Raw genomic sequence first — 12367 nt, forward strand, 5'->3', positions numbered from 1 at the left:
TTAAAGGAAAACAAGCTAAGTATGTAATATTCATGAGCTAACCAAGGTTCTTATGCCATTTTGAGGTTATTATGACATTTTGGAGCTAATTGGGCTAATTATGTCTTTTTGGAGCTAAATGGGCTAACCATGTCATTGTTGGGGAAATTAAGGCTAGGACAATATGAAAGAGGAGAAGAGAAACTTACCGTAGTGGTCATGAAGGAGGAGAAACACCTGGAGAAGGGTCGTGCGATGTCGCTCGGGAGTTATTCTACAGAATAGATACTTTGCAATGTCTCAGTTAGCATGATGACACTCAATTATTAATACTAGTTTATAATGAAACTCACCGTGCCAATTGAAGAGAAGACGGGCATCAGTGGAGGGACTTGACCGCTCTTCTCGCACAGACCCTGAAGAGTGGGTCGTATTAGTTAGTAATGAAACAGACATTACACACATGATTTGGCTAATGTGAAAAAAAACTTACCACAAAAAGCTTGTACAGGGCCCGTTGACCCGCCTCATTCCGGGAGCTCTCCTCCTCAATCAATCGTGTTGTGGTCTGGTCCCTCTCATCAAGAGCAGCCTGACTTGCCAATCTCTCTTTCTCAAGAGCAGCCTGGCTTGCCAATCTCTCTTTCTCAAGAGCAGCCTGGTTTGCCAATCTCTCTTTCTGAAGAGCAGCCTGAAACACCATTCCTCGTTACCACAGTAATGATCAATGGTGACACACATAATGAAATGGATGAAACTGCTCTTAGTCCGTACAACTAACCTCGATGGCAAGTTCGACTGGCCGTGGACGACGCATTATCTCAGGATAGTTGCTCGACTGGCGCGCCTTGATCTCCGGAAGAGTGAGTGGACAATGTATTATCCTATCTCCAATGGCTATCGAGCCATGGGGCCTCCCGCCACCAGATATCATCACTGGCTCTGGATCCAAAGGTTCCTGGCTAGGGTTAAACTCATCCCCTTTCATAGACTTCCCCACATCCCTGTATGCCACGAGCTTCTGGTGGGATGATTTGTTCATAATGTTATTGGGATCATCCAGGTCAGACTCACAGAATGCCTTCGCCTTCTTGTACGAGGCAGTATGGGCCATGCCATAAAGGTCGTACAAGTGTGGCATCTCCGTCTTATTGTGATGCGCCTAAAAGAGAGAAACAAAATATTAGCATCAAGAATGAATTGCATGAATCATGAAGCAAATCACATACCCAGTTTCGTCCAAACTGAAGTAAGTTGGCGTTGCCTTGATGGTGTGGCACACCAACCATTTGGCTACACCGATTCTTCGCATTCTCGTGGACGGCTCGCCAGCTTCCTGTGCACCACTCATCAACCAACGCCTCCCAACAATCCATCTTATCCGCACACCATCTCGGGGGCACCTGTAAGTTATTAGAAAGAATTTTCTGCGCTACGCCTATGAATGAAATCAAGAAAACTACGTAGAAGCACTTAAGAATAGGTAATTACCTTCATGTATTGTTCCTTCTTCAGAAACTTTCCGCGGCAATCCCTCTGTTGCTTCTTAATACCACGCGTGGCGTAGTAATCTCGAATAGCCTGCGGCCGAGCCTCGTGGCGCAAGTTCTGTAGTAACCGCCTACACTCGGCCTCGAGAACCCTGGACGCCTCCTCCTCATATCCATCCTCACACCTATAGAAGGTCTGCAATCAAACGTGAAAACACCGATTAGTACAATAATTAGCTATATTGTTAATTTTAGATTATGTAAAAGGATAATTTACCCAAAAGCTCTTGATCATCATCTCGGCCCTCGTGTGGCACAAGACACCATATATAATCTCCTCCGGCGGGGCCTGCGCAGCCTGCTAGTCCTCCCAGGAAAATCCTAGTGTAGGAACCTGAACCTCAGCAGGCAACGTGACAAACCCCGGGAAATTTGTCCGGCAAAGCACACCAAGGACGGAGTTCGGCCTGCGAACTCCAAGAGGGTGTACCCATCCCCTGCAGTACGATAAGGTTAACGCATTAGATATTTGAACAAACTTGAAGGCAAAAGCTAAAAAAAGAGTAAATGTACTTACCTATCTCCTTCAGGTTTAATCACCGGCCTCTGCTCGCAGGTAGCCGGCGCGACCGGGAGACGTGTACTACCACGCTTGTACACGGTGGCCCCTTCCACCTGCACGTCGCTCTCACTATCCGTAAGCTCATCCCCGCCATCCCCGCCCCCTGAGCATCCCGAACCCTCGGTCCAATCCGGCAACTCTGTACGATCCGGCCAGGTCTCCCATCCGGGCCTCTCCACGTCGGGTGAAGCCTCCGGAACCGTAGTCTCCTCCGGCTGCTCCTGGGCCGAATGCACCTCGACCGGAGGCTGCTCCTGGACCGGAGTCTCATGGGACGAATGCCCGTCAACAACAGGCTCCTGGAACGGAGTCCCCGTAGCCTCCTCCATCTTTCCACACCTGGTGACCTGCCATGATAAAGATTAAAAGAAATTAGTACAACATAAAAAAATTGAATAACTAGCATGAATAATAATATGTACATGAATAATAAAGATTAAAAAATATATAATTTAAGTTGTGAGTCTTACAAACTAATAATTATCATCAATAAATGCATCATCATAATCACTATCACGCATGTCTTCATGAATGACGTGCTCGTCGGGTTCAACGGAGTGAAGTTGTGAAAGGCCTTCCTTTAATCGTTGAAGCATTGACAGGTCATCCGCATCAGTAACCTCTACGAGTTCCAGGTCTTCTGGTTCCGGCTCAGGGCTGGAGTCGGATTCATTGTCGTTGTCTACTTCCATCTTCTTGGGTGAAGCACGGCGGTTCTTGAAACGTTTCTTGGAAAGACATGTTTCTTGGAAGAATTCTCCATCATATGTGTGTGGGTTAATGTGAGGTTCATAATTTTGTTCATTTGGGAGAGGTGGTCTGACATGTGGAGGCACTTCATAAACAACATACCAACCTTCCAGATTCTTATCCGTTTGGCATGCCCATGGTAGATAGAAAACTTGTGTCGCCTGTTGAGCCGTAATATAGACATCGGGAACATCTGAATGGGTGTTTGGATTGATTTCGACTAGTCCTATATGTTCATGAGTCCTTCTAGTCTTTTTCGGCTGGAACCAATAACATTTGAAGACTACGACGTCCCATGGGTTTTCATCATAGAATTGAAGTTCATAAATTGCTTCAACTCTTCCATAATACTCGATAACACCTTCGCCGATAGCAGAGACACCAAAATTTGTAGATTTTCGGTCGGGCATAGATAGCTCTTTGCCAAAGGTACGAAAGAGATACCCGTTGATGTTGTATTTCTCAAATGAACGGACCTTATAGTCAAAACCATTAGCGAGTTGTCTCAATTCGACGTCCATAGACTCTGAATTAGCCTACAAGTTTAATATGAAAGGGTTATTGCATTAGCCGCAAGTTAGACCAAGAATGAAATGGTCCATTATTGATAATTACCGCTTTTTTGAACCAAGAGATGAAACCGAGATAGCTGCCTCCTGTCTTTGACAGAAGCTCATACTCTTCGACGGAATCATTTTCGATCACCGCTCCATCCGAGAATTTGGCGACGTAACGGCTGTTTGAAATATCCAGGAATAAGAGCAGTTCAAATGAATTAGAAGTTACAGGAAAATGTGCCGAGAACTCACTCGATGTACGGTCGCACTTCTGTTAGGTTGTTGAAGATATACAATGAAATGTTCCACCATTCTTCGACATCCAACGTTATTGGTTTCGAAGCACCGGTTGGTGCGAGCTTCCCTTTGAATAGGCTGAGGTTGGACCCACCTTTTTTAGGGTCTGCATCATTGTGCCGAGGCTTCGGATTATGCAATTATTATTTTTATCTTCGTAGTGTGCTGTCACAAAGTTTGCCACCTCCTCAGTAATGAATGCCTCAGCCATCGATGCTTCAATTCTACGCTTATTTTTACATTTAGCTCGAAGGGTCTTCTGCATCTTCTCAGTTGCATAGCACCAACGATCTTGCACGGGCCCACCCAATCTTGGCTCGGTCGGTAGATGTAAAATCAAATGCTGCATTGGATTAAAGAAGCCCGGTGGAAAGATCTTCTCTAACTTGGACAACAACTCCGGTGCAAACTTCCTCCATGTCTTCTACCACGCCAGGCGACAATTCTTTCGCACAAAGAACACGGAAGAAATAGCTCAGCTCCGCTAGTACTAGCCATTCATCCTCAGGAATAAAGCCACGTAACATCACCGGCATTACCCGCTCTAGCCATATGTGCCAATCATGACTCTTGAGACTAAAGATTTTTAATTTTTCAAGACTCGCCCCCTCTTTAGATTCGCTCCATACCCATCGGGGAACATCAAGTGCATTTTGACCCACAAGATAATTTCCCTCATAGCTGGCCTTCCAAGATTGAACCAGGCCTTTGGCTTCGACCACTTCTGCTTTCCTTTGCCTTCTCGCATGTTTTGTAACAGTCTATGACATAGCGTCTCTTGATCGACTCTAGCCTTAATATTATCCTTTGGCTTCCCATCTATGTCGAACAATGTACCAAAAATAGCCTCTCCGATATTCTTTTCAGTGTGCATCATGTAGATATTGTGTGGAAGAAGGAGGTCTTTGAAGTAAGGCAGATCCCAGAAGCATGGCTTGTGAGTCCAGGTGTGTTTTGAATTATACCCCTTGAAATACCTTGGATGCTCTGGATCAGGCTCGAGGGTGTTTAACTGATTCAGGATCTGTTGGCCTGTGAACGCGGTGGTGCCAAGTTTTTGACAACTTTACCTTTGGTAAAGTTCTTCTTGTCTTTTCTGAACTCATGGTCAGGATCCAGGAACTGTCTATGCAAGTCAAAGCAAGAATACTTCCGACCCTCCTGCAACCAATGAAACTGAAGATCTGCCTTGCATTGGGGGTACGGGAACCTTCCATGCACACACCATCCAGAGAATAGCGCATACGCTGGCAAGTCATGCAGAGAGTACAAGTACCACACATGCATTTTGAAGGTTTCTTTGCTAGCGGCATCGTATGTCTTGACCCCATTATCCCAAGCTTCTTCCAATTCATCCTTAAGCGGTTGCAGGTACACATTCATATTCTTCCCCGAATAATTGGGCCCTCGAATTATCAACGTCAGAGATATGTTCTTTCTTTGCATAATCTGCCCGAGGGGGAGATTGAGTGGAATTACAAATACTGGCCAACAACTGTATTGGGTTGCCGTCATGCCGAAGGGATTAAAACCATCCGTGGCGGCGCAGACTCGAGGATTCCTTGGATCTGCCCCTTTATCCTGATGCAATCCATCGAAATGTTTCCACGCTTCCCCATCCGATGTGTGTACCATCATCTTATTCCCATCCGCATCTAGTTCGGTTCTTTTGCCCAATTTGTGCCATGTCATCTGTCTGGCTGTCTCTTCGACCATGAAAAGACGTTGAAGTCTTGGAATGATTGGCATATACCGAAGAACACTAACTGCGATTTTGGTCTGCCTCTTCTCACCCATACCGTTGTCTACCACAAGATACCTGCAAGCCTCGCAATTAGGACAATAGTCCAAGTATGCATACTCCTTCCTAAATAAGACACATACTTTCTCACATGCATCTATATTCTCATAGGGCATCTTAAGTACACGAAGTATTTTGTCCGACTGGTATAGGTTTGCAGGCATGACATGGCCTATGGGTAGGAAGCGTCCATATAGTGTCATCATCGCGTCATAGCATTCTCTTCCCAAGTTGAACTGAGCCTTCAGAGCCATTACTTCTGCAATTGCATCCAGCTGACAGAGCTCAGTGTGCTCATGGAGAGGGCGTTTTGAAGACTCCAACATTTCATAAAAGGCCTTTGCAGATTCCTCCATCTCATCTTCTGAATCCCGAGCATCATCAAAGTCGTGCACCATGTCTTCGATCCCGGTACCATGCTCGTCCGTGCGACGACGGACCACCACAGCTCTTGTTCATTGTATAGACTCACCATTAAATGTACATACCGTATAATTAGGCCCAAAACCCCTCCTCTGCAGGAGTTTAATCATTACAGCCTCTGTCGTCTTTTTATAGTTGTCGCATCCAGGACAGGGGCAATAGTTTCTTTCCTGGCCATTTGCGAATGCGGCTTTCACAAATTCCTTTGTTTTTACAAACAATTCTTTTGTCATCTCTTTATGACTAGGGTGACCGGTATACATCCACGCACGATCACTCATCTTGCGTAGCTACTAGAGACAGAAGAAATATATTTATATATAATTTAGCATTTATATTCATCGGTTAATCAGGTTCGCCATTTTTATTACGTCGAGGCAACCTACACGCTAATAGGTAAAGATAGGTCCTAATCCCAGCCGAGTATGTGTAGATTGGGTTCGTTCTCCCATGCACTGCTCCGGATCCAACGCAAAATTTCGGCAGCACCTCCTAGCTGTTCGCCTGATACACGTCTCCGCAATAAACTGAGAGGATGTGCATCCGGAGAACAAGAGGGAGACACTGACGAAATTCCGCATCGGATCCAGAGCACAGCATACGGGAAAACGAACCCAATCTACACATACTCGGGCTTTCCATGGATAATGTTGGACAATTCGAAAGGATGGCGGTTATAAATATGCAAAGACATGCATATTTATAGATGTCGCCATGTCAAACGGGAGACGCATACTGGTCACGCATACTGATAAATTAATTGAATTACCTAAATCTGGAAAGTTTCATCCGGAAACCGAGCCACAGTAAATGAAGGGGCTGGGAGGAGATGAAATTTGTACTGACCCACGAATGCACGGGCGAGGCTCGTACAACGCACGGGCAGGTCTTCGCACAGCAGACCTCACAGCGACGAGACAACTATCACATGTAAATCCACCCGACCAACACAAATATTCCAATTATGTCATTTTAGAGGAAAACAAGCTAAGTATATAATATTCATGAGCTAACCAAGGTTCTTATGCCATTTTGAGGTTATTATGGCATTTTGGAGCTAAATGGGCTAATTATGTCATTGTTGGGGAAATTAAAGCAAGGATAATATGAAAGAGGAGAAGAAAGAGGAGGAGGAGGAGAAGAAGAAGAAATCAAGAAGAAGGAGGAGAAGGAGGAGAAGGAGGAGGAGGAGAAGGAGGAGAAGGTATTTTTCTTCTCTTCTTCTCTTCTTCTTCTTCTTCTTCTTTTTCATTTTTCCTATTTCTTCTCCTCTTCTCCTCTTGTTGGATCTAAATGATCTAATTATGTATTATTGCAGCTATATGGGCTAATTATGCCATTTTAGAGGAAAACAAGCTAAGAATATAATATTCATGAGCTAACCAAGGTTCTTATGCCATTTTGAGCTTATTATGGCATTTTGGAGCTAAATGGGCTATTATGTCTTCTTCTTCTTCTCTTCTTCTTCTCTTAGTATCTTCTTCTTTTCTTCTTCTCCTTATTATTGTCTTCTCTTCTTCTTCTTCTTCTTCTTCTTCTTCTCCTCCTCCTCCTCCTCCTCCTCCTCCTCTTCTCCTCTGCTCCTCCTCCTCCTCTTCTTCTTCCTCTTTATTCTATTAAGCTAACTAACTAACTAACCTAACTAACCAAGCTAACTAAACCTATCGCTAAACCTATATAGCACTAAACAACAACAAAATAACAAAAAAGAATCTATATCACTAAGTAACTAAAATATAGCTCCTTCTTTTCCTTTCTCCTCTTCATTCTTCTCCTCCTCCTCCTCCTCCTCCTCTTCTTCTCCTCCTCCTCTCCTCTACTACTCTTCTTCTACTCTTCTCTTTATCTTCTTCTTCTTCTTTCTCTTCTTCTTCTTCTTCTTCCTTTTATTCCTCTTCTTCTTTTTCTTCTTCTTCTTTTCTTCTTCTCCTCCTCCTCCTCTTCTTCTTCATTTTCTTCTCATCTTGCACTAACCGAATTAACCTAAACTAGTAGTAACCTAATAAACTAACTATCTAAATTAACTATCTAATTTAAAATAAAAAAACTGAAAAAATAGGGTACCGAAGGCACTCACCGAAGTTGCGGACGTCCGGTGAAGGGAGGGGCGTCGCCGGGAACCGGTGAGGGGAGGGGCCTGCACAGGGAGCCGGTGAGGGGAGGGGGCGGCACCGGGGCAGGTGAGGGGAGGGGTGGCGCAGGGGGTGGCGCAGGGAGCCGGTGAGGGGAGTGGGCGGCGCCGGGGCAGGTGAGGGGAGGGGGCGGCGCAGGGGGTGGCGCAGGGGTCGGCGTAGGTGGCGGCGCAGGGGTGGCCGGCCGCCGGTGGTGCAGGAGGGAGGCGCGCACGACGGTGGAGAGAGAGACAGAGCGGGGAATGGGGTAGTGGAGCGAGGGGCTAGGGGGAGACGGCCGTTATAGGGACGTCAGCTTTGTCGTCTGCCCCCGGACGGCGAAGGGCCCCACGGCAGATGGCAAAGGCCAGGCGGACGGTAAAGAGCTTGTCCGTTGGACCTGGCAAGGCCCAAGGTCTAGTGGGACCCATCTGCCCTCTTTGCCGTCTGCCCTAGGTCTCTTTGCCGTCCGTAGGCAGATGGCAAAGCCCTGGCCGATGGTAAACATTCTGTTTACCATCAGTTAGCCCTTTACCGTCAGCTTTAGGTCAGCTGACGGCAAAGATCTTCTTTGCCATCAGCCAGCAGACGGCAAAGAACTGGCTGATGGCAAATTACTGGATTCCAGTAGTGGATCATCTATTGATCAACGATCTAGCCAACTAGAGGCTTGCTAGGGACAGATTGTGATCTATTTATTCACACATGTATTACTGTTTCCTGTTAATACAATTATAGCATGAACAATAGACGATTATCATGAACATGGAAATATGTTAATAACCATTTTATTATTGCCTCTAGGGCATATTTCCAACAGCTAACACCCATATAAGAACTTCGAAGTAAAGCAAGTAAGATATGCAATTCAAGTCAAGATAATAACAAGCAAGAGTTCATATCTAGGATTGAAATTAGCAAACTAAGAACATAAAGGTGCAAGAGCTCTCGCTGTCCGTGACTCGAATGTCTCCAAATGGTGTTTGCATGGATCAATCTACTAAACTTCACACTTGGTCTCCTTCAGAATCTAATTTTGACTCATCCCTAGACCACTAGTCACGCACAAGTCAATATGATCCTCTCCCTTTCGACTTTGAGCACTCATGCAATGAATGAGCGTAAGAAAGATATGTTGGCACTTAGGATGGAAAATCGAATAATGATGGGGAAGGAAGACAAAAAGGTGTGAAATTCTCACATCTATGGGGACAATCATTGGCGAGAGAAAGCCAAATGATAGATATGATGTGAGGAGTAGGGATTGCCATGTAACGGATGCACATATGAGATAAGGTAAGCTCTGCAATGGAACTAGTGGGGGTGCATCCAACTTGTTTGGTCATGAAGACCTAGAGATCATTTGAGGAGGCTCATCATTGGAATATTCAAACCGAGTTCTATAGTGTAAGGGTCCCCACATAGTTAACCATGAATGATAATCTCTATGTAGTACAAATATAGCAATGGAGTACGAGTTTAGATCTTTCAAAAGGAATAGTAGAGTTGACCCCTTCTCTCTCTTTTTTTCTTTTTCTTTTTCTCTTTTTTGTGCCCTCTTTGGCTCTTTCTTTTTATCTCTCATTTAACCTCTTTGGGATCTTTTGTTTTGTCCTCTATGGGATCTTTCTCTCACTTAAGGGCAATACTCTATGTTTTACATGAATAAAAAGAAGATCATCACACTTTATAAGAAGTACTCAACATAAAGACAAGTGAAAACTATCATGATGTATGCAAATGTATGCCTCTGTCAGTGTAGCAGGATATGCAATGATACTACTACGTCATGTAGCAATAATAAGGGCAAGGCCCAACTATATTTTTTTGACCGGCTATTGTAGGGAAAACCCCCCACAGCCTTTTTTTCTTTTATTCCCATATGCAAGAGTAGTATTTACAAGAAGAAGTTAGAATGTACAAAGGGGATGGGTAGCTATGGATACAAACCTCAAGGAGGCAAAAAGGAAATCCATTTAAGGAGATCATCCCTGAAACTAGCCTTAATCCTATGAGCTAACATGGAAATGTCATGGATGAAGCCGGATCTCCATTTTCTGAACCTTGGCTGCTCCTGGTGAAACACCTTGGCATTTCTGACAGTCCACATGTTCCAACATGAAGTGAAGACCACCTCAGCATAAAAGGGGTTGTGGAAGTCTCTCTTAGCAGCTAAAGCAGAGCTCCACATGGAATGACCCTGTCATGTGATCTGCAGGTAGGTCCAAACCCTGGTGCTGAAAAGATAGTTGAAAAATAAGTGATCTGTGTCTTCTTTAAGTCTGGCATGGCATAGAACACATATATTAGAGTCTGAAACATTCCAGTGATGCCATTCAAGGATGTCTTGGGTGTTAAGCCTATCCATGATGAGCATCCATGCAAACATCTTGATCTTCATTGTACAACAGCTCCTCTAGATCCAGTTTAGCAAGGGGTTTGGGGTAATAGTGGTGTGAATATGAATATAGTATCTCTTGGCTGTGTAAGCCTTAGCATCCTTACCCCATACCCATCTATCAGAGGCCTGGGGATCAATTTCCACGTCATGAAGCAGGGAGTTGACCGAAAGTAGCTCGTGGTAAGCTTGGTCAGAGAGGGGCAAGTGGCACATGGAGAGCATACCTTCATCATGAAAATCTTTAAAAACTTCTTCAGCTGTGCAGAAAGGATCAGCAACAAAGGAGAATAGCCTTTGAAATCTAGCAGCCAGAGGCCTAGTAGAGTTTCCAACCAACCAGGAGTCAGACCAAAACAAGAAGGTGTCACCCTTGTTAGGCTGAACATATGTAACTGATCTGAACTTGTCAAGCCTATTGCAGATATCCTTCCACCAAAATGAACCACAAAGAGTAGTTCCCTGAGGGACTGTGTTATGGTAGTAAGTGTTCCAAATTAAGTGAACCCATGGGATATCAGCATGATTCAGGAATTTATCCACATTCTTGAGCAGCAGGGCTTCATTCTGGATTGCCATATTCGTAATGCCTAAACCCCCTTTATTTTTGGGCCTGCACACCAGATTCCAGGCAGCAAGAGAGGGTGCATGATCTTGCCCATTTTTCCTCCAGAGGCAATGCCTCTCAATTCTTTCAAGCTGCTTCAGTATGCCTGGTGGGATATCGAGACTGCATAGGAAGAAAATAGGAACTGATGACAGTGTTGAGTTTAAATATTGTAATCTTCCCCCCTGGGCCAGGAAAGATGAACTAGCACTGAGTCTTCTTTCCATGTTGTCTACCAGTGGCATGAGATTGATGATTCTTGGTTTAGTTGTCCCAACTGGAAGGCCAAGGTATGTGAAGGGCAAAGATCCTACTTTGCAGCCAATGGAGTCTGCCAAATCTTGGAGATGTTGTGGAGAAATGTTGACAGGCATAAGGGAAGATTTGTGATAATTCACTTGTAGTCCAGTGGATTGGGAGAAAAGCAAGAGCATTTTCTTGAACTGTAACAGTTGAGTTTCATCAGGAGGGAGGATGATAACAGTATCATCAGCATATTGGACTATAGGGAAGTCCATATCATGACAAGGGATGGGCAGCTCAATCAGTCCCTCCATCAGCAGCTTGTTAACCAAGGTCTGTAAAAAATCAGAAGCAATTGCAAAAAGCAGTGGGGACATGGGATCTCCCTGCCTGACCCCTTTCTTGCACATAAATTTCTTTCCAGGCACACCATTGACCAGGACAGAAGAAGAGCCAGAAGTTAGGAGCTGCTGTATCCAAAGTATCCATTTATCGTTGAATCCTTTGTGTTTGAGAATCTAAAAGATGAACTCATGTTCCACATAATCAAATGCCTTTTCAAAATCCAGCTTGAGAATAACTATTGGTTTCTTGCATTGATGACATTGATGCAGGTATTCCAGAGTCCAGCCAACACAATCTTGAATGGTTCTAGACTTGATGAAGCCATACTGATTCTTGTGAATACACTTCATGATCTGCAACTGCAACCTGTTGGCTATCATTTTGGACAGAAACTTGAGGCCCATCCCAGTGAGGGATATTGGTCTGTAGTCTCCCACTTTCTCAGGTGATCTCTTTTTGGGAATCAAGGTAATATAAGATGAATTCATGTTCTCCAGTTTAGCAGTACCAACATGAAAGGCAACACCAAGTTGATAAAACTCAGGACAAATAATCGACCAGTATTTCTTAAAGAAAAGGCCGTTGAAACCATCAGGTCCAGGAGCTTTGTCAATGGGCATTTCCTCAACAGTCTTCTCCATTTCAGACTTAGAAAAAGTTTGTGTGCGAACATCAAGACCCTCCACCTTCTGAATCAGAGATTGTAAATCAAAGGCCATGTTAATTCCAAGGGGAGTTCCCATT

This window comes from Hordeum vulgare, chromosome 3H, assembly GCF_904849725.1.
Source record: "Hordeum vulgare subsp. vulgare chromosome 3H, MorexV3_pseudomolecules_assembly, whole genome shotgun sequence".
NCBI classification, from domain to species: domain Eukaryota; kingdom Viridiplantae; phylum Streptophyta; class Magnoliopsida; order Poales; family Poaceae; genus Hordeum; species Hordeum vulgare.